Genomic DNA, 26,545 nt, shown 5'->3' with positions numbered 1-26,545 from the left:
TTAGGCTACTTTCACACTAGCGTCGGGAACAACCCGTCGCTGTGCGTCGGGCCGACGTTCCCGACGCTAGCGTGGTCTCCGCCGCACAACGGGGGCAGCGGATGCATTTTTCCCACGCATCCGCTGCCCCATTGTGAGGTGCGGGGAAGTGCGGGGAGGTGGGGGCGGAGTTTCGGCCGCGCATGCGCGGTCGGAAAAAGCGGACCGTCGGGAGCAAAAAACGTTACATGTAACGTTTTTTGCTCCCGACGGTCCGCTACCACACGCCCAAGCGTCGCAAAACGGACGCGACGTTTGGCAATGCGTCGCAAATGCGTCGCTAATGTTAGTCTATGACGAAAAAAACGTATCCAGCAAGAACTTTTGCTGGATGCGTATTTTCGGCAAAACGACGCATTTGCAACGTATTGCAGTTAACGCTAGTGTGAAAGTAGCCTTAGGGTATGTGTCCACGTTCAGGACGTTCGCATCAATCCCCGGCACTCGTGACCGCAGCATGCGGCTGTGTGTATTTCTATGAAGCTGAACGCTCCGCTCCCGAGTGCTGATTATTGAGGCGCGAGTTTCTCACATTGCATTCGCTAGTGTGACCCCGGCCTTAGGCACAAAATACCTGCATTTAGGCAAGGAGTAAAAAATTGTCCTTGAACATGGACAACCACAAACCTGTTATATCTCCTGACCTGTCTGCTAAATACAAGTATTCACCCCCCCCCCCAAACAAAACTGACCTTTCGTAGATTGTTGCTTTGTGCCGTTCCTCTGGGAAATGTAACAAATTGACAACTGGGCGTTACCAGCGGGATGTGTCTCATGTTGGCCAATCAGCTTGGCGCAGACATGCCCCTTTGACAGAGGGAGAAGGGTAACACCTATTTGGCAATTTATTCATACATTTCCAGGAGGAGTAACAGAGGGATGGCAGGCTGCAGTCAGGCAAGCCCCATATAATGGCGGAAACACCCGACCTCATTAGTTTTCCATGAAGACGACGTCTGAGCGCTTCGTATAATGGCGCAGACACGACTTACAGACGCGGTTACGTTTTTTTCATCCCGGCTATTACAATGGTGCGAAAATCCGCAGTGAAGTTCTCTGCTTGCTGTCGGTGAATGGAAACCCGTCCCCGGTCGTGCACTGCTCACATAAGCGCACGGCTCGTAACTATGGGCTGTAAATAAGTGAGCTGCACGTTGTCAGGGGTCTTCTTTATTAATTATTATTACAGATATCACCACAAATTACTTAAATCCCATTTCACAAATCCCAACGTTATTAATTCAGAGCTCTGCTGGTTCTAAGCCTGAGGTAAAATGAAAACTGCTGTCATTCACACAACAATGTGGTAACAAAATAAAAAAAAAAAAACCCTTTCCATGAGAGGAAAAAAAACCCACAATAGAACTACAACTCCCGGCAGGCATAGCGCTGTGACGTCACAAAAAGGCCCCGGATGTCGCTCTCTCGTCGCCCTTGCTTTGCTTTTTTTTTTCAATCACTTTATTAGGCTTTGTTATTGGACAACGTCACCTTCGACGCTAGTAATGGGCGTGGTTTATCACACGCATTACCAGTAAGGCGGTGCTTTGCTCAAAGTAGGCGGGGTTAGAGGCGGTTGCTGCGAGAGGAGGAGTCAGTTGGTGGAGAGTCACACACAGAGTCAGTCCCAGGCACCGGGAGAAGCCGGCCCTCTCCATCCATCACTACCCTGGTGGCTATGTTCACTGTGATACCGCTGTAGGCCGCAGGATACTAAACTCCAGGGGGAGCCTCTTCCCACACAAGCCCGCGGTACTGTACACTGCCCTGGCAGAGCCGAGCCAGGCCGCTCCCCTCCGCCGCCTCCCTTCTTCTCTGCGGGGTCCACACAAACCTTTATTGATGGTGTAGAGCATCTGGGAAGGTAAGTGTCTGGCGCCCCCTTCCGGTGAGGGAGTGAATGTGAAGGGTTGACCCTGCGGTGCTGACACCTAGTGGCCGGAGCTGGTATTACAACAGCAGCTCATGTCTGGCTGGGGGAGGCTGCTGCTTTCTGTGGATGTGTTTAATGCTCATTATTCCCCATTGTCCTCCTACCCTGCAGCCTACAAACAACTTTATGTATAAAGATGTGTGCACAATGTGATCGGTGCATTTTTGCTTGTAAATTTCCCACCTTGGAGTCAAAATTAGCAAAATCTAATAATTTTGCAGCCAAAACTGCAAGTTTACAAAAAAGCACTCAAAAGTTCATATATAATAATAAAAAAAAAAAAACACTTATGCCCTGTGTGGGAATGCTAGCCTGGCCCTTCACTGACCCTCTGCATGCCTTGCTTCAGATGATGACATCACGGGACCACTGCAGCCAGTCGTGAGCTGCAACAGTCACGTGATGAGATCCCGCTGCCATAGGAGGCAAGTATACAGCAGCTTAGGCCGACTTCCTGCCCCCTGGGTGATATCCTGCCTGTTCAGGGGCTTGTGGATGTTGCCCCAGGTACAGATTTATCCCCTTGCGTTTAGCGGTGTGAGATGATCGGCCTAGAAAATAAAGAATAAGAAGAAAATGTTGTTACTCTGTCGGATTTGGTTTATGTCGTATGTTTCTCTATGAGTCATGAACGTCAGTACGACTATTGACTCCTGTGTAGCGGTGACTGTCCGAGGCCTCCATTGCTCCTCCTGGTTCTGTGTTTCATACATGTCTTTTTTGGGGGAATAAGGAGAGTTAGATAAATCTGATTGTGACTTCCTTACGTTGTCGGGTTTCACCTTTGCTCGGTGGCACAGGATCTTGTTCACATTGAGATTTGTCGTACATTGTTTGCGGCCGGAGCAGTTGGTGACTTTGCAGCTTTCATGAGATTCCAGTGGCGGCCCTCAATAATCACGCGGAGTTCAGTGGAAAAGTGATACCTTTCGTGGATTCTTGAGGATTGTGATTTCATGTGGCCATATAGGTAAAACACCGATTGCTAGGGGCAATTTTTCAAAATAAGTTTTTGTTTTTCATGTAACTTTGTCTGGCACTTGATGATGACATGAGACAAGCTTTAGGCTATGTGCACACGTTGCGGATTAGCCTCAGGAATTTTTTGTGCGGATTCTGCATCTCTTGGCAGAAAATGCTGGTTCGGATTTCTTGCGTTTTTTTACCCCTGCGGATTTCTATAATGGAATGGTTTCAAAAACGCTGCAGATCCGCATAAAAGAAGTGACATGCTACTTCTTTTATTCCACAGCGTTTCCGCATGGAATTTTCCGCACCATTAGCACAGCATTTTTTTTTCCTCATTGATTTACATTGTACTATAAATCACTTGCAGATCTGCAGCGTTTCTGCACCGCAAAATCCGCTGCGGTTCCCAGGAAATCCGCAACGTGTGCACACACCCTTAGTCCTATGTGATGGCAGCTCTGCTCAGTTATTATATTGTTGTTGCGGTGGGACTTGCTTTTAACTTTCAAATCACCACTTTTATAACTTGTGGGAAAAAGAATGGACAATTTGTAGTAATAAAAAAAAATAAAATTGTATAATTGTTCTTATTTCTTTCTTCTCCATTTTTTAAAAACTGAAGGAGTCAGGCTGGGTGCCCACAATCTGGAAGTAGCAGCGCTTTGGACGACGCTACGCATGTTCACAATCGCTGGCGTTTCCACATGTGATCACTGGACCGTGCGGATTCACCGCGTCCAATACGTTGTACGGGTGACATTTCTCTTGTGGAGACTCACGTCTCCGCAAGAGAAATTGACATGCTGCGGTCTGGAAAGATGCTCCGCATGTCCGTCTCTGCAGGTAATCCGCGGGCCTCTCTGGTCGAATAGTGGACATGGGATTTCTTGAAATCCCATCCACTATGCTGTAACATCTGGCCGCTACATAAGTACACGGCGTCCAACCCGCAGCGATTACTGACGTTGGGCATGTACCCTTAAGTGGAACTTTTTTTTCCTAATGTTCTCTTAGCAATGGATCCGTTAAAAACTGAAATAATATGGATCATGTAGATGTGAATGACCGTTTCTGGTCGGCAATAACGGATGAGAATAGAACATGCACTGAGTTTAACAGAACGGATCTCTAGAATGTGAATAGTTTGAATAGTTCTGTTAGGCTCTGTTCACATACAACATTTTTGCAGCTTCCTCTTGGCAATAAAATACAACCTTTTCTTCATATTTTTTTTTTTTTTTTCAGATTTTTGGGGTGTGGAATGCATATGTGATTTGTCTATAGTACATTTCTAATAAAGTTACTTTTAATCACCAGTTATTCAGCAAAATGCAAAAGTGTGTGTTGTGCAGCGATTTTTAACTTTTTCATCGCTTTCTTTGGGTGAAAAAACGCTGAAAAAACTGACCTGCTGCAGTTCTCAAATTCAGTCTTGGGGGGAGGGAAACAAATGTGTGCATAAGATTTATTATTATTTCTCACATCTCATAGCTTTTGCTGGAACTGTAAAACACACCTTTTCCGCAGGAAAAAAGCTGCATGTGAACAGTGCCTTAAACCCTGTGGTCAACGTGCTGTTAGTTGATAGTTTGTTTGTTTTTTGTTTTTTTTTATAATTTTTACTTGAAAGTTTTATTAAGTAAGACAATCCACAATTTCAATGAAAGCGAATCGCATCCTGCATGCAGATTGGGCAAACAAAGCCGTTAATCATAAATGTGCTGTCAGTTTTAAAAACCGCAAACGGATGATGTGTGAATGTGCCCTAACAGAGCCCAGATACTGCCCGGCCCAAGCTTGTTTCTCAGGATTGATTACTCGCACCACTCCTCGCTCCTGGACAAATAGTAATGTAAATGAGCCGAGCCGCCCCGTCCTTGTGTTTGCGCTGCTGTCGTGTCTCGTCTCACGAGATGTAAATATTTTCTTAGAATATTAATATTGACATTGTGTCGCATCAGTGAAAATACTATTATTTATAAATGTGCTCAGGATCGTGTCCTCGCACTGGCACAGTCTGACTTTTATGTTTTTGTAAAAGTAAGTTACTGTAACTCCAATTTTCCCAGTGATATATTTGAAAGCTAAAAAAAAGTTTTATATAATGTTTTTAAAATTTTTGTTACTTTTCCTCTTTTTGCAATTTTGTAAACAATAATATATTTAGGGAAGGACAAACCTCAGGATGTAAGGGGCCTGTGATTTGGGCTTTTGCTTTTTGATCAGGTTGGTTTCACACGTCCCAATATGGACCCCAATGTGCAGATTGGCCGCGGGTCTCTTAACCCAAAGTAGACATCCTCATGTTTACCTATAAGGTTGTCGATGTTGTGTCCATACTTGGACCATGAATGTTGGACATGTTTTAACTGGGCCTTTATCTGTGGTTCCGTTTTTTCTCTTCTTTTTTTTTTTTTGTGCCTTTCGGTTGTAAAGTTTAGTCTGCATGAAGTCTTGCGATGTGATGTTGCACAACCACTATATGGCGCTGCTAAAATCGTAACTAATAAACTCGTCAGGACGAGGCCACATACACTAGAGTTCGTTACAATGTGGCAGTGGGCATCTTGTTGCTCAATCCTGGTCTTAATGGGATTAGTGCAAAGTTTGTAAGTGGTGCCATAGATTATGGAGACTTACAAGACTCTTTTTAGCTGTCCCATAGATAATAAATGAGGGGGGATACTCATTATTGACCTTCGCTCCATTCACAGTGCTCTTTTTGGAATCTGTGGGGGTCATATTGGCATGGACAGGCGTACTATTGTGCAGCTATACTGGGACCCAATATTTTAGGGGTCCCACTGTCAACTTAATAGCAATGTCCCCCTATCAATTACAAGTAGGGGCATGAGCTAATAAATGTCTTTGGTTCATAATAACTGGTGGATTTTTGGAGAAGTAATTTGATGATCTTACCGGGGGCCCGTTGCACAGGGGTGATCTACTCTCTGTGCCCATCTCTGGATAGCTTCCATGGTTGGGGCAGCCCCCTTTAAACTCTCCAGTGTATGTTGTGTATCACAAAATTCCTTGACCGTAAAGTTGACAAACTCTGGATAACTTTGCAGCAATTTGTGCTGTTCATGCGCCACGAGTAACCCACATGCAGAGAACGATGAAGATTGGGAAATCTGCATGCGTCAGGGTATGTGCACACGCTGCGGATTTTTCCAGACTGACTTTGGTAAATCCGCAGGTAAACCACACTGCGGATTTCCTGTGGAATTACCGCGATTTTTTTTGGCAGATTTTGTGCGGATTCCACCTGTGGTTTTACACCTGCGGATTCCTATTATGGAGCAGGTGTAAACCGCAGCGGAATCCGCACAAAGAATTGACATGCTGCGGAATAAAAACGCTACGTTTCCGCGCAGTATTTTCCGCAGCATGTGCACTGTGGATTTTGTTTTCCATAGGTTTACATGGTACTGTAAACGCATGGAAAACTGCTGCGAATCCGCAGCCGTCTTAATCCACTGCGGATCTGTAGCAAAATCCACAACGTGTGCACATAGCCTTAAGGGTATGTTCACACGTGGTGTTTTTGCTGCAGGAAAAAAAAAAGTTTTTTTTCTTCAGTGTATTTTTTTTATGCGATTACTTTTGTTTTTTCCCACCTTCATTATGATGTGTGAAAAATGCTGTAAAAACCTGAAAAATTTGACAACAGATGCATTTTATCCTAACTTCCAATTTATAATTTCCAACACGTCAGAACATAGGTCCAGTTCATGTGTAATGTCTGTATGGTGGGTATTCAGTGCTCACTGATTCACATGCTGCATAAAAAAAAAAAAAAAATAATTCTGCAGACATTAACATCAGCACCCTACGGACTCCGGGGACTTAAAATGTTTCCCCACCACCCCCGGTTGCATCATGGAATGTGGGATTCACAATAAAACAATGCTGGAATCTGTGGCGGGGTCCTGCGCCCTCTCTCGGCGGGGTCCTGCGCCCTCTCTCGGCGGGGTCGTCCACAGCATCTGTCACCTTTTGGACAGGTTCTGCACCTTCCGCACTGTACGAGCCGCTCTGTGTTACGTACAGGCCGTCAGCCCAATATTTCTCCTACCACCTTATGTGTAGAACAATAGCACTGACTCGGAGGCTCCGCGAGTAATTACAAGTGTTTTTATTCAAAACGATGACAGCATGTATTAAAAGCAAATGTGAAAATGTCAGCCGTGATTGTGACGCAGGCCTGCGAGAACGTGTACCAGCCCGGCTCTTTTATAGATGGGAGGAGAAGAGGTCACTTGCAGGCCATGGATTTCCTGTTTTCTATATGTAGGGTGATGATAGGGGGGTGAGACCTGTGGATGACGGTCATTTTCTTTGTGCCCATGTGTATAGATGGCATTTTTACATTTCCTGGTGCATTTTATTTTTACATATACTGTTGAGCCGTTACGCCTGTTTCCAAACCCTCCAAAGTTCTGCAAACTTTACTTATATTTTCTGCATCATTTTGTCTCCTAGTTATGTCCACTTCCTATGTGATGCTGGTTACTTATTAAAGAGGTGGTCCACTACATATTTAAAAAAAAAATAAAATAAAATAAAAAAAAATATATACTGTATAATGACCGCACATGATGCTGCATACTGTATAATGACCGCACATGATGCTGCATACTGTATACTGGCTGCACATGATGCTCCATACTGTATACTGGCTGCACATGATGCTCCATACTGTATACTGGCTGCACAGTTCTCCATACTGTATAATGATCCCACATGATGCTTAATACTGTATAATGACCCCCCTCCTGTATGCATGGCTCATATTCCCCCCTGTATGCATGGCTCATATCCCCCCCCCTCCTGTATGTACAGTTAGGTCCATATATATTTGGACAGAGACAACATTTTTCTAATTTTGGTTATAGGCATTACCACAACGAATTTTAAACAAACAAAACAGATGCAGTTGAAGTTCAGACTTTCAGCTTTCATTTGAGGGTATCCACATTAAAATTGGATGAAGGGTTTAGGAGTTTCAGCTCCTTAACATGTGCCACCCTGTTTTTAAAGGGACCAAAAGTAATTGGACAATTGACTCCAAGGCTATTTCATGGACAGGTGTGGGCAATCCCTTCGTTATGTCATTCTCAATTAAGCAGATAAAAGGCCTGGAGTTGATTTGAGATGTGGTGCTTGCATTTGGAAGGTTTTTCTGTGAAGTAAACATGCGGTCAAAGGAGCTCTCCATGCAAGTGAAACAAGCCATCCTTAAGCTGCGAAAACAGAAAAAACCCATCCGAGAAATTGCTGCAATATTAGGAGTGGCAAAATCTACAGTTTGGTACATCCTGAGAAAGAAAGAAAGCACTGGTGAACTCATCAATGCAAAAAGACCTGGGCGCCCACGGAAGACAACAGTGGTGGATGGTCGCAGAATAATCTCCATGGTGAAGAGAAACTTCTTCACAACAGCCAACCAAGTGACCAACACTCTCCAGGAGGTCGGAGTATCAATATCCAAATCTATCATAAAGAGAAGACTGCATGAAAGTAAATACAGAGGGTTCACTGCACGGTGCAAGCCACTCATAAGCATCAAGAAGAAAAAGGCTAGACTGGACTTTGCTAAAAATCATCTGAAAAAGCCAGCACAGTTCTAGAAGAACATTCTTTGGACAGATGAAAACAAGATCAACCTCTACCAGAATGATGGAAAGAGAAAAGTATGGCGAAGGCGTGGTACAGCTCATGATCCAAAGCATCCCACATCATCTGTAAAACACGGCGGAGGCAGTGTGATGGCTTGGGCATGCATGGCTGCCAGTGGCACTGGGTCACTAGTGTTTATTGATGATGTGACACAGGACAGAAGCAGCCGAATGAATTCTGAGGTATTCAGAGACATACTGTGTGCTCAGATCCAGCCAAATGCAGCAAAACTGATTGGTCGTCGTTTCATACTACAGATGGATAATAACCCAAAACATAAAGCCAAAGAAACCCAGGAGTTTATTAAAGCAAAGAAGTGGAATATTCCTGAATGGCCAAGTCAGTCACCTGATCTCAACCCAATTGAGCATGCGTTTCACTTGTTAAAGACTAAACTTCAGACAAAAAGGCCCACAAGCAAACAGCAACTGAAAACCACCGCAGTGAAGACCTGGCAGAGCATCAAAAAGGAGGAAACAGCGTCTGGTGATGTCCATGAGTTCAAGACTTCAGGTAGTCATTGCCAACAAAGGGTTTTCAACCAAGTACTAAAAATGAACATTTTATTTAAAATTATTGAATCTGTCCAATAACTTTTGGTCCCTTTAAAAACAGGGTGGCACATGTTAAGGAGCTGAAACTCCTAAACCCTTCATCCAATTTTAATGTGGATACCTTCAAATGAAAGCTGAAAGTCTAAACTTCAACTGCATCTGAATTGTTTTGTTTAAAATTCATTGTGGTAATGTCTATAGCCAAAATTAGAAAAATGTTGTCTCTGTCCAAATATATATATGGACCTAACTGTATGGCTCATATTTCTCCCCCCCCCCCCGTATGCATGGCTCATCTCTACACCCCCCCACGCTCCCATCTTGAATGGCGCGGCTTACCGTCCTCCTTCATCCCCCCTACCCTGTCCCCCGTCCAGGGGCTGACTGGCAAATTTTGGCCAGGGGGGCAAGCACACAGCAGTGGCCCATGAGTAGCGGCTCATCCTTAAAGGGGTTTTCGGATCTTATGTAAAGTCACTATGTGTGAATCCCCATATCGTGCGCACTGTGCGCTGTGAAGATTCTCTGGTGCCGGCAACAGGTGGTCTTGTGACCACAAGCATGCAATATATATATATTCCCAGCCACATTTCGACTAGACTGTTTTGGGCCTTGTTCAATACAGTTGCATTCGCCATGCAAGTCTAGTCGGCATGTGACTGCATGTATGCAAATCACAAACTTGCAGCCAGACACCCGCCAAATAACCACAGCTCTGCGAGCAATGTGAGATGCACAAGTCTGCAGTCACATAGAATGACACAGAGTGAATGCACCAATGACACACACGCCTAGCCCCACTGCATAATTACACACACGCACAGCCCCACTGTATAATGACACACGCACAGCCCCACTGTATAATGACAGGCACACACGCACAGCCCCACTGTATAATGACAGGCACACACGCACAGCCCCACTGTATAATGACAGGCACACACGCACAGCCCCACTGTATAATGACAGGCACACACGCACAGCCCCACTGTATAATGACAGGCACACACGCACAGCCCCACTGTATAATGACAGGCACACACGCACAGCCCCACTGTATAATGACAGGCACACACGCACAGCCCCACTGTATAATGACAGGCACACACGCACAGCCCCACTGTATAATGACAGGCACACACGCACAGCCCCACTGTATAATGACAGGCACACACGCACAGCCCCACTGTATAATGACAGGTACACACGCACAGCCCCACTGTATAATGACAGGCACACATGCACAGCCCCTGTTACCGCTCCTGTCACTGCGTGCCGCCACTCCTCCAGGTTCCAGCGCACCAGCTTCTCTTCTGGTGCAATGTCCCATCCTCCTGCCGCTGCGCGTCCCCGCCGCTCCTCTTCCAGGTCAGTGCGCTCGTCCTCAGATCGTCTCTTCACTTCCGGTATCTCGCTCTGTTAGGGGCATCCGGTGTTTGCGCAGGCTCTCTGGAATCATCAAAGGACGCATGCGTTCCTCTGCTATTCCTTCTTCCCCGGAGCTCTCCAGTGACAGCCAATCCGGGTAAGACTTCTCCTATAAGAGGCTGACCTTCCTGCTTTGCGATGCCTGATTGTCATATAGCCTCCGCTTGTGCATCTGGCCAGTTCGCTCTACCTGTGCTCTCTGTCTTTTGTGTACTGCGTAGTCTGAGCCTATTGTCCTTGTCCTGCCTGCTTCGCCCCTGTGTTTGTTGCTTTTTTTCAGTTAGCCCGCCGTACTTATTTAGTTCTTCTTTATTTCTTTTTCCCTGCAGCCTTCACCTGTCTCGGCTCCCCAGCCTCTCCGGTCTGACGTCCGTCTTCCTGGTCATGAGGTTCGGTCCTGCCTTCCCGATTTTCCTTTACTGTAGCGCAAACGTGTAGGGAAGAGAATGGACCCTCTTGACCGCGGAAAAGACCTACCCCTGGGCGAGCTGACCTTATGGACCCGACCCCTATACAGGGACCGTCAGGGGCAAGCCCAGAGGAGCCAAAACCACAGTAGCCGTACCAAGAGGGGCGGCTCTAGAGAGAGAGGAAACAAGAACAGAGGGGAAAATGCCGAAGGAGGGTGGAGAACAAAAAAGGAAAACCGGGAAGGCAGGACCGAACCTCAGGACCAGGAAGACGGACGTCAGACCGGAGAGGCTGGGGAGCCGAGACAGGTGAAGGCTGCAGGGAAAAAGAAAGAGGAACTAAATAAGTACGGCGGGCTAACTGAAAAAAAGCAACAAACACAGGGGCGAAGCAGGCAGGACAAGGACAATAGGCTCGGACTACGCAGTACACAAAAGACAGAGCACAGGTAGAGCGAACTGGCCAGATGCACAAGCGGAGGCTATATGACAATCAGGCATCGCAAAGCAGGAAGGTCAGCCTCTTATAGGAGAAGTCTTACCCGGATTGGCTGTCACTGGAGAGCTCCGGGGGAGAAGGAATAGCAGAGGAACGCATGCGTCCTTTGATGATTCCAGAGCGCCTGCGCAAACACCGGATGCCCCTGACAGAGCGAGATACCGGAAGTGAAGAGACAATCTGAGGACGAGCGCACTGTGACCTGGAAGAGGAGTGGCGGGGACTCGCAGCGGCAGGAGGATGGGACATTGCACCGGAAGAGAAGCTGGTGCGCTGGAACCTGGAGGAGGAGCGGCACGCAGTGACAGGAGCGGTAACAGCCCCGCTGTATAATGACACACACGCACAGCCCCGCTGTATAATGACACACACGCACAGCCCCGCTGTATAATGACACACACGCACAGCCTTGCTGCATAATGACACACACGCACAGCCCCGCTGCATAATGGCACACACGCACGCAGCTCACACGCAGCTCACACACACACACGCAGCTCACACGCAGCTCACACACACACACACACACACACACGCAGCTCACACACACACGCAGCTCACACACACGCACGCAGCTCACACACACACACACACGCAGCTCACACACACACACACACGCAGCTCACACACACACACACACGCAGCTCACACACACACACACACACACGCAGCTCACACACACACACACACGCAGCTCACACACACACGCAGCTCACACACACACGCAGCTCACACACACACGCAGCTCACACACACACGCAGCTCACATACACACATGACACACACACAATCTCCTCTGTGATGCAGGGGCGGCTGATGCCCATGTGCAGCTCTTCAGTTTCTCCTGCTCACAGCTCTGCACTGTCCCGGCACCTCCCCCTTCTCTCCTTCTCTGCCGGGATACCAGATAAGAGCAGGAGAAGCCGGAGCTCCGTGCACACACAGGCCGGTATGCTGAGTCGCTGACCTTTCATCTTGATTGCTGCCGGCTGTGTCCCTCAGCGTGGCAGCGCCGCACAGGGGGCGGGGTCGGTCGGGAGGTGACCCAGCTTTTATAAAAAAAAAAAAAAAAAAAAAAAAAACAGCCACAAACCTTACTCAGGTGCCGCCCCCTGCATTGTCCCCGCCCTAGGCACGTAGTGCGGGACAACTAATGTCCCGCCCGGGATCCCGGGGCTGACTGTCAAAATCAGGACAGTCCCGCGGGATCCGGGACGGTTGGGAGATATGCCGATGGGTACAGCTCATTGCGGAGGGATAGTTTTTATGCTTTTTTTATTTAACTAATAAACTAATTTAACTAATAAAAACGAAGTACCTTAGGTTATTTACATGCACTGTTTGTGCATGTGCACACGTTGCGGATCCGCAGCAGTTTTCCGTGCGGAGTACAGTACCGTGTAAACCTATGGAAAACCAAATCCGCAGTGCACATGCTGCAGAAAATTCCACGCAGAAACACTGCGGTTTATTTTCCGCAGCATGTCAATTCTTTGTGCGGAATCTGCAGCGTTTTACACCTATTCCATAATCGGAATCTGCAGGTGTAAAAAACGCAGGCGAATTCCACAGGGAATCTGCTGGGTGTTTTAGATGCGGTAAAACTGCATCATCTTTATAGTCACATGCGTAGTAAGTGCGGAAACACCGCTTACTACACATGTGAACAAATTTAAATAATGTCTTACCTTGTTTCAGCCGGAAGTTCGCGTCCACTGCAGTTCTTGCGATGAGATCAGCTGACTGAGAACTGCCGTGCACGTGACCGCCGGGGTTATCTCCGGTCACTAGCTAAGTTCTCACGGTCAGCTGATCGTGAGAACTGCATTGCACTACAAGCTCTGCTGTGTCTGGAGGTCAGGCTGGATGGTGACATATTGCCACTGTTCAGCCCAAGGCATCCAAATGTAGCAGAGCTGGACTCGTTGTGGAACATTCGGTAATTGGACTACGTCGGACAGGGAGTATTTGTGTTGGTTTATTTTTATTTTTTTTGCAGGAGATGGAGGGCGTCGGGGATTAGGCGATGCAGTAAGTATGGTTAATTAAGATTAGTAAAGGATTTTATTCTGGCCGTGTCTTTATTTACCATACAACTATAGGATTAGTAATGGAAGGGTGTCTTATAGACGCCTCTCCATTACTAATCCGTGAGCTTGATGTCACCGGACAGTACACAGGTGACATCAACCCCACTTGCCACCGTTACAGGGCAAGTGGGAAGAGCTGGGTAAAGTGCCACAATTGGCGCATCTTTGGATGCGCCAATTGTGGGGAGGCTGTGGGCTGCTATTTTTAGGCTGGTGAGGGCCGAAATCCATGGAACTCGTCAGCCTGAGAATACCAGGCCACAGCTGTCTGCTTTTTCCTTGGCTGGTTAACAAAAATAGGGGGACCCCATGCCATCTTTTTTGGAGGGGATCCCACTATTTTTGCTAGCCATTCAAGGAAAGCAGACTGCTGCGGCCTGGTATTAGCAGGCTGGTAAGGTTCATGGATATTGGATCCTTACCAGCCTGAAATACCAGCTCCAGTAGTCTGCTTTTACTCTGGCTGGTTAACAAATATAAGGGGACCCCACGCTATTTTTTTAAAATTATTTATTTATTTATTAAAGATAAATGTGCTTTCCTCCACTTGCTGTGTTGTGTATGTCCAGATGTCACAAGATTCTGCATTATTTAAATTCGCACACATGCGAAGAAAGCTGCGTTCCCACACATGTGACTAGGAAGATAATGCTGTTTTACCGCATCTAATGAAAGTATATGCTTCTACAGTCAGTAAACGCTGCAGGTTTGATGCTGCGTTCATCCGCAGCGTCCAACCCGCATCGGCCAGATCTTACAGCATAGTGGATAGGATTTCAAGAAATTCCATCTCTACTATGCGTGCACGGATGCCTCCGTCCAATGCATTGAGCGCTGTGATTCCGTACGGTTCAGTGAACATCCGTGGAATCACCTGCGTTCAAAAGCCGGCAGTGCTTTGGACGCAGCAGACATGTGCTGCCGGTTCCTGACTGTGGGAACATACCCTATGTGTAATTTACACAGTGGAGACTGAGCGTCTCCACTACATAAATAGACATGCTGCAGTCTGGAAAGACGTGCCGCATGTCTGTCTCTGCGGGTGATCCGCGGGCATCGGTGCACGCATAGCGGGCATGGGATTTCTTCAAATCCCGTCCACTATGCTGTAACATCTGGCCGCTGGGGGTTGGACGCAGCGGATGTACGCAGCCTCCAACCCACAGCGTCTACTGACCGTGGGAACATACCCTGCAAACAGGAAATCACTTTTTTCTTTTTGCTTTTTTTCCTTCCCAGAAGCCAACTTTCAATTGGCTCTATTTCAAGTGACAAAAAAAACACCTGCAATGAAAAAACACCTCAAAAATGCATGTAAAAAAAGCATCAAAAACGCAGGTGACCTGCCTGAGAGTGACCTCAGATTCAGATTTGGTGCAGATTTCACCTGCGTCAAATCCTGAGCAAATACTGAGGCATTCCTGACCATGGAAACGTACCCTAACAAGAACAGGTTTTGTATGCAAATTAAAAAAAAAAAAAAAAAAAAGGTGCGTGTGAACCCATCCTTAGACATGACAAAAGTGTAGTGTTCTGAGGGCTTGCTACAATATTCAATCTAGATTCCGTGGTGATTCGCTCACAACTGTATCTGAACTGGAGAAATGAGGTCTATGTAAGGCCAAGAACAGGAATCTGATCCAGTAGTCAGAATAATACAATGAGACCGCTTCCAAACAAAATCCAATGTTCGGGGTGGTCCTATAGTCAGTCTGTCTAGTAATAAAACCTTATTATATAGCGAACAGCCGACTCCAGTGTGAATAAGGGCAGAGCATCGGGATGTAACTTCATTTGTATAGGACCTCACCTCTTTGATTTAGAAAAAACCTGGTTCCCCCATAAAAATAACATTTTCTTAAATCGTGTTGTTCCTTTATTCTTCCTGGAAGTTTATGACTAAATTGAGAGCTGGGTGTTACCTGTAGGGGGCATGTCCCTTCACATTCCAACACTGTCCAATCAGCAACCAGAAGTGCTGTAAGGACACGCCTCTTTAACAACATTACCACCCAGTTGTCAGTTCATTTATGTCTAGGAGGAATAACAGAGGAGCGGCACAATGCAGATTTGTAGCAACAGATGCTCCAGAATTATTTTCTGTAGAACTTACTAGACAGACTTGTCGGGCGTCTTACGATGCTGCCGTTGGGATCTCACCCCTCCGCTTCTCCGCTTGCTACGTGTAGCATCTTGTGTGGTGGTTTCATAAGAAACAGGGTACATGTTAGTTTTCTTTGTCCTTTGCTGTTTACACCTCCAGGTTTTCCCATCTTTGTACTGTACGTCTTTCCCATTGATTTCCTCTCTTGCTCGGTTTGACTCATTGACTATGTCGGGGGTAGGATTAAATCCACACGGGGGCCGGGTTGGGCCTGCAGGCAATCAGTTGACAGCTATGCTTTAAATCAACGCTGATGGATTTCAATATGTGAATTCAGATGAAGCCTATCTGCTGCCTTCAGATTACTGCCGACTCCTCCGTGAAGGATAAAACCGGCCAAGTTATAAAATTCTCAGCACTTATCACATTAACAAAGCCACCTTCGTGTCTGGTGCAACCCGGCCATTTTGTCAGGTTGTAACCAATATTAATCAGAGCCGATGCTCTTCCCGAGTTTGCACTGCCAATACTATTGGGAAGCTAGGGAGACATGGACGGGACGAGACGAGACCTCGGCGGCTTGTGTGCATGTGCGGGGAGAGTGCAGTGAGCCACTGTCCTGCCTCCGCCGGTGGCCTGCAACCCCCGAGAACAGAAAATTGGCCATTGATATTATATAATATAATAATATTAATATATATTTTGGTGGTGTCTTAGACATAAGATGGTCCTGACAATCGGGGGCACAGACTGCTGCTCATGCGCCAGCGTGGAAACACGTGCATGTGCAATGCTGTGTCCCGGGGGGCAGTACAGTCATTGCCATGGGTAGAAATACGCATGGTATACTGCAGAGAGGCGGAACGCCCCAACAGTCCTGAAAACGATGGGGGCCACAGTGCTGACTCCACAGCCCCTTAACTGTCTTTCCCTGCCCATCAGCGCCCTGGCCACCCCTTGTTTAGCATGGTACAGCACAGCTTTATGAAGTGCCATATGCCAATCGTGGAGGTATGGCTGACTTTGAGTCAACCAATACAAGCCTATGGGTCCTTGAAAAAAAATCGACAACGATTTTCATGGACCGTCATGTAGAAGGTGGTAGGACTTTTTTTTTTTTTTCTCCACGTATGAGAAAAAACTGATTCTCAGACCAAACTCTGAGCAAAGTCTGATGAAGATACATTTTTCTTGTACATGATGTCTGAACGAAGCCATAAGCCGCAGTCGGAGGAGTCTGGTGTCGCCTCTCATAGAGGGCATAGACGCTCTCAGCCGAGCAGAGTTCGGTTTGCCGTTCTGAAATAAAGCTTTTGTGATGTCTTTTGTAAGTACACCTCCTTAAATTCAATCTCTGTTAATCAATAGAGACTTAAAGAGCAGGTTGGAAAACGTCGTAATGGAAAATTAATGGTTCCATTGTTTGATCCGTAAGATTAGCTAAACACCGCACTGACGGACACAATACAACTCAGTGAGGACTAACAAAAAAATTAAGTAAAACCAATGAAATGAGCCGGAACATACGTTGGTATAAATGCAGTGTGTAGGAGCGCGTTCACACTGTGGCCGTTTAACAGACAAAACCCAAGATAAAAACAAAATGAGCAAATACCCTGTTCTCATATTTTTATGGTCCTGTCTCTGGTATTTAAACCTCACCTTGTGTCAGCCGACCTCAGTATAGGTAAGGGCAGAACAGGACCGTGTTCCTACACATTGCACTTATACTAACTTATGTTCCGACTCATTTATTTGTTTTTTTCTGTAGTTTCTTGCACTTTGTAGAAACAGGGGTGCGGCGGCTCCTCTTTGAGCTGGCTTTTTGTCTAATATACCGTATTTTCCGGCGTATAAGACGACTTTTTAACCCCCGAAAATCTTCTTAAAAGTCGGGGGTCGTCTTATACGCCGGGAATCGACTTGTACGCCGGTGTATATGGTGGGTGGGGAGGGGGAGTGATCCTGATGACGAGGGGGCGTCTCACAGGAAAGTGAGTAATCCCCATTACCTTATCCTAGCGGTGCAGCGTGGGGGTGTCAGTGCTGGGAGCGGCGGCAGCTGCTGTGTTCTGGTGCGGCGGCTCCTCTTCTGTGTGGGGCCTCTGTGCTGTGAGGTGGCGGCGGCAGCGGCGTATCTTTATCCAGTTGGGGCTCCTCCGGCATCTCCTTAGCCCTGGAGGCCCCGCCGCAACTCCATCGGTGCAATGTGGTGGCCTCCGGGAAAATGGCCGCTGCTCAGATTCAGATCTCGTGTCCCGAGATTTCGGGACGAGATCTGAATCTGAGCAGCGGCCATTTTCCCGGAGGCCACCGCATCGCACCTATTGAGCTGCCTCCGGGAAAATGGCCGCTGCATTGCACTCATGGAGTTGCGGCGGGGCCTCCAGGGCTAAGGAGATGCCGGAGGAGCCCCAACTGGATAAAGATATGCCGCCGCCACCGCCACCGCCACCGCACAGCACAGAGGCCCCACACAGAAGAGGAGCCGCCGCACCAGAGCACAGCAGCCGCAGCACCAGAGCACAGCAGCCGCCGCACCAGAACACAGCAGCCGCCGCCACTCCCAGCACTGAGACCCCCACGCTGCACCGCTACGATAAGGTAATGGGGGATACTCACTTTCCTGTGAGACGCCCCCTCGTCATCAGGATCACTCCCTCCCCCCCCCAAAAGGCACATATTCACCGGCCCTATAAGACGACATAGGGTGTATAAGAAGACCCCCGACTTTTAAGAAGATTTTATATTTTAACTGGTAAAGTTGGGGGGTCGTCTTATACGCCCAGTCGTCTTATACGCCGGAAAATACGGTAGTTTCCAAAGGGCAGGTGTCTGAACTGTTGGGGGCCTGGTCCTGCTCTGTCCCATCTATACTGAGGTTGTCTGATATATGGTAAGGTTTTAGTACTAGAGAAAGGACCATCCTGATTGGGTACACCTTGTCGCGGTGGGATGGCTTTTATGCTTTTTTGATCAAAATAGTGTTAGCGAAGTATCCTTACATAGTGATTATTGTCCTACCAAACCCAAACAGAAGCCTTGATAACTGTTAATACATATTCTAATGACCGGAGACACAAATATGACTATCCAGTGATTGTCTGCAGCGGTCACATCCTGTAGTCCTGCCAATCCCGAGGCACAAGGCAAGCACAGCTCATTTTCTTATTTTTATGCAGAGGATGCCGATTAATAATAAGTGTTGAAGTGTATCTGCCTTTTTAACTGGTTCGAACTAGACCCTGCTCTTCCAGTTATCGATTTTCAGTATCGACGTCCTGTATCTGACTGCCATGTTTATAGTTCAGAGCTTCGCTGTCCTCATTCCTCACGTCATCATTATCTGAAGGTAATAAACATATTTTTACATGTCGTCATGTGTTTTTTTTTTTTTTTTGTTCCCAATTCTCACTAAACTATCAACGTCTATTCATACACATTTATATTGAACAGTAGGAACAGAAATGAGACAGGCTATGGGAATGGAAGTACTGTGTGTGTGTGTGTGTGTGTGTGTGTGTGTGTGTGTGTGTGTGTGTGTGTGTGTGCATGTAATGCATATATATTTATTTTTTGTTAATCCACTGGTCACTCTACTTTGTCAACTTGATTTCACTTGATAGATCATAATTATCTTGTCTTACCCTTGAAAATTTCTCAAATTTTCTTTTTGTCTATGTCTGCATATCTGAGGGTCTCTGTAGCAGCTGATGGTCTCCAATGGATTACAGGAAGTTGGGGAGGGTCTTTGGTTTCGTACAGGAAGCGCGGGCGGGTCTTTGGTTTTGTTCAGGAAATGGGCGTGTCTTTGGTTTTGTATAGGATGCACGGGTGGGTGTTTGAATTTGTACAGGATGTTGGGGAGGATCTTCGGTTTTGTACAGGAAGTGCGTGTGCTTCTTTGGTTTTGTACAGGAAGCGTGAGCTGGTCTTTGGGTCCGTACAGGAAGCACGGGCGGGTCTTTGGTTTTGTACGGGAAGCGCGGGCCGCTCGTTGGGTCCGTACAGGAAGCGCGGGCTGGTCTTTGGGTCTGTACAGGAAGCTGGGCGGGTCTTTGGTTTTGTACAGGAAGAGCGGGATGCTCGTTGGCTCTGTACAAGAAGCGCGGGCTGGTCTTTGGGTCCGTACAGGAAGCCGGGCGGGTCTTTGGGTCCATACAGGAAGCCGGGCGGGTCTTTGGGTCCATACAGGAAGCTGGGCGGGTCTTTGGTTTTGTACAGGAAGAGCGGGCTGCTCATTGGGTCTGTACAGGAAGCGCCGGCCGCTCGTTGGGTCCGTACAGGAAGCGCGGGCTGGTCTTTGGGTCTGTACAGGAAGCTGGGCGGGTCTTTGGTTTTGTACAGGAAGAGCGGGACGCTCATTACAGCGGGATGCTCGTTGGCTCTGTACAAGAAGCGCGGGCTGGTCTTTGGGTCCGTACAGGAAGCCGGGCGGGTCTTTGGGTCCATACAAGAAGCCGGGCGGGTCTTTGGGTCCATACAAGAAGCCGGGCGGGTCTTTGGTTTTGTACAGGAAGAGCGGGCTGCTCGTTGGGTCCGTACAGGAAGCGCGGGACGCTCGTTGGGTCCGTACAGGAAGCGCGGGATGCTCGTTGGGTCTGTACAGGAAGCCGGGCGGGTCTTTGGTTTTGTACAAGAAGAGCGGGCCGCTCGTTGGCTCTGTACAGGAAGCGCGGGCCGCTCTTTGGCTTTTTGCTCCTGTTCTCCTGTCTGTCTGCATAAAAGCATAGCAGAGGCAGTCTTTCGGTTCAGAGTAGGCAAAACAAAGATGATTGAGGTGCAATGCATGCTGGAAGGAAAGCTCATGCACCCATTGTGCTGGCAGAACTCTAGTGAAAAGAAAGCCCGCCCCCCCCCGAATAATCGATCCTGGGTTATACAGAGTCCTTGAACATAGACTGGTTTTCGTGGTGATGTGTAATGTTGAAAGTGTCGAATGTCAGGGAAGACAGAAGAGTCCAGTGATGAGGAAATGTAGACGTTCCTGAGGACAGACAGGCTTGGCTTCTAACGTAGTTGATGTACATATAGTTTTTCCTCGATAACCTTTGTCCACTCTTCTCCGTGCTGAGTGACAGAAGGGTGAGGATGATGAGGAATCCATAGATGGTGCAGGTTTTGTTCTCGCCAGGCTTGGCTGGATATTGATTTGGTGTTTATGGTGCGGGGCTGCAGAACTGGTTTATTTTATATTCTCGTAACTCCATGTTTATCTTGCTTTTATGACGACTTGTAAACGTCTTGGAGTTGTCTTTGAGTATAATTTAGTCTGGGTTCAGCTCTGGGTAACGTGCCAGTGTAACGCGAGTGTTTATGGGGGAGGCAGACGTGTATATAAATGCCATGGCGTTAGTTACGGGCTGGGGTCTTACAAACTGTTTTTGCTGCTAATTTGTATCCAAATGTCATGAGTGTATCCAAAGCATAGGAGACCTCTAAAGACGAGACGGACAGGTCTCTGCCCTGCTATGTATGCCTACTAGCAATAATGAAAGAATGTTCAATCCACAGTTTTGAGTCCAGTCTCCTGGCTTTACTCCTTCCCTCACCACAATGAATGACATATTGGTATTACGTGAGTCATTCTTTTATTATATGGTGGCCACATCAAGGAAAATGGCTATCTGGGAATAGGTTTCCCTAGGAAAATCAGCATATTGCTGGGAGAGGCTGCATTTCAAGGAGTTAATCCATAAAGAATAAATAATATATGATCGCTGTTGGTCCAGGTCCGGATCCTGAGAAATGGGAGCACAAATTCCTTTTTTAGAAAGTGGTAATGAGCAAGCGACAGTGAATAGTACAAGGATTGCACATGCTCAACAAAGCTCCATTCACACAAGGGACTTTGAGGCTGGCACTTTTGTCATTGGTGGGGTCATCTCCCTGGCATTTATGTTTTTATTATCTAGCCTGTGAATTGGTGATATGTTCCTTAAAAGGAGGAGGTCATAAGAAAGTGACTTTTTTAGACTTCCTGTTCCCTTCATGAAGAGTTTCCAGCTGAGGTAGGATTACAATGACAGATACCGTAACTCCTCTATACACCGCTGATACTACAGGATCCACCAATCAAAATAGGTGATGTCACAGCTCGCCTCCTCCTTCTCCCTTCAGTGACATTTGTATACACATTAGACACTTAAAGGGGTTGTCCACTACTCGGCCAACTTTATCCAAATCCCTATCCCCCTTCCCAAGTCATAATACTTATAATCCCCTTAAGTGCCAGCGCAGTTCCAGTAGTGTCAGCACTGGTCCTCAGGCCACCATGTCCGCGATCCCTGCAGCCGATCAGCACTGACTACCCTCACCCCTGCGGAGGTAGTGAGCCCTGTTGCTGCCCTCTCACTTCTTCCATTGCCAATTATGTCCATAGGAGAGGAGAGTGAAGCCATCGCTGATTGGCATCCCCGGGAGAGTACGGTAGGTGCCGACAATGCTGGAATACCATTATTTTACTAGGGGGTAAAATAGGGATTCAGAAGGGGTTGTCCGAGTAATACACAACTCCTAAGTGCAAATAACCGGGTGAGAGCCTGTTAATTGTGGCATGTGTTGTTTCTTGAAACGGGAAGTTTGAGTCTAAATGTGCCCCAGTGGCCAGTGTGAATATCGCAAGATTGCTATTTTTATTCCCAGAGGAGCATTGCACAGCAAATAAGCCTCCTTACCTTGACAAGCCAGAGCTGGTATGTCACCCTCCATAAGGAGAAACGTTACCCCTTAGACCCCAGTCCAGAGCCTCTCACCTAGCCGAATCAGTTCTCATGCTTTGCACTGACGAGTGCCAACAGCCCGAAACACTGTGCCTGCGAATTGAGATACTGATTTGGCTTTTATCCTAAGTCATATTGCACAACTCGTTGAAGGGTTGATTGTGACTTGCAGGATCGCTACTTCCAACAGGTGGCGCTATAGAGTTAAGTCCTCTTTTCTCTGAAGAGGCAATTTGCATATTTTTAATCAAGTAAGTGATCTGCAATAAAAAGTGCCTCCCTCCCAAAAAAACAAAACAAATATATGTATATTTAATTGTGTGTATGTTCAACACTAAACAATAGGTCATTTTGTGAATTTATCTTAGGAATTCGCCTTTTAAACTCCACTTATGTTTATTACCTATGTAGTCAACTGGAATTACATACTGCTCCTTGTGGCCAAATCATGAACTGCAGCAAGAAATCACAACAGAGATTCCAATTTAACCATATATTAGCAAATCGCATTTGTACATGTTGAAAAATTGGAATAAAATTTCCTAATGGGAACGGGATTTATTTGCAGTAAATGCTGAGCGTCTTTACATTGCAGCGGTGGGAGCCCTGTGATTGCTATGAATGAGATTCCAGCTCTAGGTATGTCACACTAGAAGAAGAAGAATGCAACTGGATCAAGATTCTGGATGCATATCTATAGCACAAAGGATAACCTTGCAAACAGCCTCGGGGATTACGCTGATTATTCTTCGTATGAATGTGAACACATTTGGCCATGTTGGATTTGGATTTCTTCTGTTTTTTAATGCAGTTGCAGAGCTTTCTAAATAATATGTACTGGGCTCTGACAGTGCGAAGCAATCATTCTGCATTATCCAGTTGGCTCTGGTACTCTGGAAGGATGGAGGCTAATTAACCGTGTCAGGGCTTGCATCTGTAGCCGGCTTTGATTGAGATGGCAGCGCTCCTGTTCTACCTGATTCTGCTTCTGCCTTTCTTCTCCGCACACAAGAACACTCCAGCTTTGCCAGAAATCCTTATCTTTCATGGGACTTATTGAGCACCAGTTAATTATGTTGCATGTAGTCTATCCGGGATAAAAGGATGCATGCAGGTAGAGGACGGTATTAACATGCACGTCGCCTCTCCCAAGGAAGAAAAAAAGAAAAAAAAAAGAAAAAAAAACTTATTTTTTTTTAAGGCAATATCCAGGAGATTCATTAAAATTTTAAATGCAGATTTTCGCAGTCAGGAGTTATCGGTGTCGTGTCCGAGGGGCTGCGTGAACTTCAGTAAGGTGTGGTGGTGTATCAATTACACAAATATCATAGTGGGCAAATCCGTTGCCATTAAGGAGAAATGTTATCTCTCAGCCGTTCGTTTATGGATGCTGCTAGATTTGTTAATGAGGTGCAATTCATTATTTAAGCAAAAACGATTTGTCGTGGCTGCTCTCCGGCATCCCTGATTAGTAGGGGTAGATATGGCGTCATACCGGCATGGCCGCTCGACCAGGGTCCTGCTAATTGCTCAACTTCCTAAGAGACTCCGCTTTAAAATGGAAAAAAATATGGTGTCTTTTTTCCCAAAATTGTGCCACACCTGTCCATAGGTTGTAGCTAGTATTGTATTTCAGCTCTGTTGAAATGAATGGGGCCCAGTGGCAATAATAAAAATAAAAAAAAGGTTTGTTTGTAGTCTGTAGCCATGGCAACATATGGATCTTCATTGGTTCCACATACATTTTGAAGTAACCAGAGAATGCAATTGCAATAGTCTACGTAGCCTCAAAAATCCTGAGCCTACCTGTAAAAGAATGACTGTTCAAACCAAGCACAGGTGCGCTCGGTGCATCATGGTGTGGCCAAAACCGCTCAGTGCACCTTCCCAGCTACTTGATTGCCTTCTTTCTCCATCCTTCTTTTGCTCCTGTATAACCAGTCAAGGAAGAAAAGTGTGGTGATTGGTGCAAAACAAACAGGAGTAAAAGTGCCCTGAGCAGCTCGGCCACGCCAGCATTTTCTGATTGCTGGAATCGCAGGGCACTCCAGAGCCACTTTTTTTGGATTGACGGTGATAATTTCTGGTGGGTCTTCCCTTCCCTCATTTCTTTCATTCTCTTTTATTATCGGCTCCCAGTGACTGTACTTGTCTGTAACACTCGCTCCTCCAGTCATTTTTTTTGGACTTGGCGCTTACAGCTGCCGACTTTCCTACAAGTGGAAAATGTGCACACAATGAGGGCGAGAACCGGTTCCAAGATTTTTCGTCCGGCACCGCCGCGTTGTACCTAAGGCGCTAATGATCTCGTTTATATGAACTGTTGCTGTTTTATGGGAAGGACATCGCTGTCATTAACATGCCGGCCTGGAAATGAGGAGTTAATGGCGGGCGCTCCCGGTGCAGTGTATTTCTGCTCCTCTGTGGCGCTGTGCTAAATTGGGCCTGTTTTGGATTAGCTGGAATATATTGCAGCAGGAATAATGAATGCGGTGGATGGGCTTTCTGCCGTTATCAAAATCCATTAACACGTTTTTCTGCGCTTGAGCGCCTTTCATTGTTCATTTTTATGGTTCGTGCCGTCGCAGTTTTACGGAATAATATCCACTTTGCTGATACAACTGTTTCTGAGCTCTCGCAACACAACGAAGATACTTCACCAGAAAACATTTGCCTTGTTTTTTGGACTTTGTGTCTGCTTTAACAGCTTTGTCTTTTGGAGATGCAACTAGAAATCTCTTTATGCAATGGAGTTCTGTCCAAATGGCCTCTTATATTCAAAACGGCGCCACTTTTGTCCAGTGGCTGTGACTGGTACTGCAGCTCATCTCCATTCATGTTTTTCAATACCAAGGCCATAATGGTGGTGTATCCCAGGGAAAAGAAATCTAAATTTGGATAACTGCAGCAATGATCGCTGTATTTTCTAAAGATTACCTACTTTCGAATAAAGCCTTTCCTCACCCCTCGACCTGCTACATCTGTTTCCTCTCTTTCCAGGTCATCACTTTCCACTTGACAAGTCACTGTGATTGGCTGCAACTGGTCACATGTCTGTGTGTTGGGACGTCATTCCTGTATCAGGATGTACAGGCCGGCGGGGGATCGGAGTAATGGGAATAGCCGGGATGAGTATCACTTTTTGAAATGGACAGTCCCATTTTAAGGCGAAATTTTTAAATGTAGCAAATGTATTTATATATGCATTTATCTTTTTTTCTTTTTTTTTTTTTTTTTTTTTTTTAACTTTCCATACAGATTTCACTTTTAAAAGAGCTGATCCTTTTATAAAAAAACAAAAAAACAACTAGCCAAAAGAAATGTATTGCCTACTCAATCTCTAAACCTTTGGTTGTCTGCGCCAGGGCTAGAAGTGGCGGCTTCTTGTCCATCAGTCACCTGATCTTGCAGCCAATCATTATAATAATAATAATAATCTTTATTTTTATATAGCGCTTAACATATTCCGCAGCGCTTTACAGACATTATCATCACTGTCCCCGATGGGGCTCACAATCTAAATTCCCTATCAGTATGTCTTTGGATTGTGGGAAGAAACCGGAGAACCCGGAGGAAACCCACGCAAACACGGAGAGAACATACAAACTCCTTGCAGATGTTGTCCTGGGTGGGATTTGAACCCAGGACTCCAGCGCTGCAAGGCTGCAGTGCTAACCACTGAGCCACCGTGCTGCCCTATCAATCATTAGCCTCCGCTATCACAGACATCCAGACTGTATTCGTATATAGTGTAACTGCTACATTTTTTTTTCTGCTTCCTTTTGTCTACATTTTCTCTTATTTATTGCGTTTTGCTGCTTTTTTTTTTTTTTATTGCGTTTTTTTGGTGCAAATTTGAAGTGTTTTTTGTTACTTTTTTATGTTTATACAGGTACCAAAAACCTTTTGGTTCTGCACTTAAAACACAACTGTCTTTTCAGGCTACCCGTAGAAGCTTCTAGAAAACACATGCACAGTTCATCAGGGTCTTTAAACATGTGGCGGGCAGGGGTTTTCATCAAATTGCATCCACTTTCCTTTGACAGTTAAAGGGGTATTCACATCTCTAGGACCCTTCCCAATATGTAGTAGGTGTAGTAATAATAATAATATTA

The 26,545-nt window shown here is 46.3% G+C and overlaps 1 protein-coding gene across 3 annotated transcripts in view; it reads left to right on the top strand.

Annotated features, from left to right (window-relative positions):
• The first annotated feature begins 1,490 nt into the window (after positions 1-1,490).
• Positions 1,491-26,545, top strand: part of RERE (arginine-glutamic acid dipeptide repeats) — a 365,478-nt gene continuing 340,423 nt past the window's right edge. For 2 of the 3 annotated variants that reach the window (XM_077250043.1, XM_077250040.1), the window contains exon 1: positions 1,493-1,903. The gene's annotated coding sequence lies outside the window, so the exon portion shown is untranslated. Of the gene's footprint in view, positions 1,904-26,545 lie in introns of all 3 variants that reach the window. The other variant, XM_077250042.1, reaches the window with a different exon arrangement.

Source organism: Ranitomeya variabilis, chromosome 4 (genome assembly GCF_051348905.1).
Source record: "Ranitomeya variabilis isolate aRanVar5 chromosome 4, aRanVar5.hap1, whole genome shotgun sequence".
NCBI classification, from domain to species: Eukaryota; Metazoa; Chordata; class Amphibia; order Anura; family Dendrobatidae; genus Ranitomeya; species Ranitomeya variabilis.
Note: the sequence above shows the minus strand (reverse complement) of the source record. Positions and strands in the feature narration are given on the sequence as shown.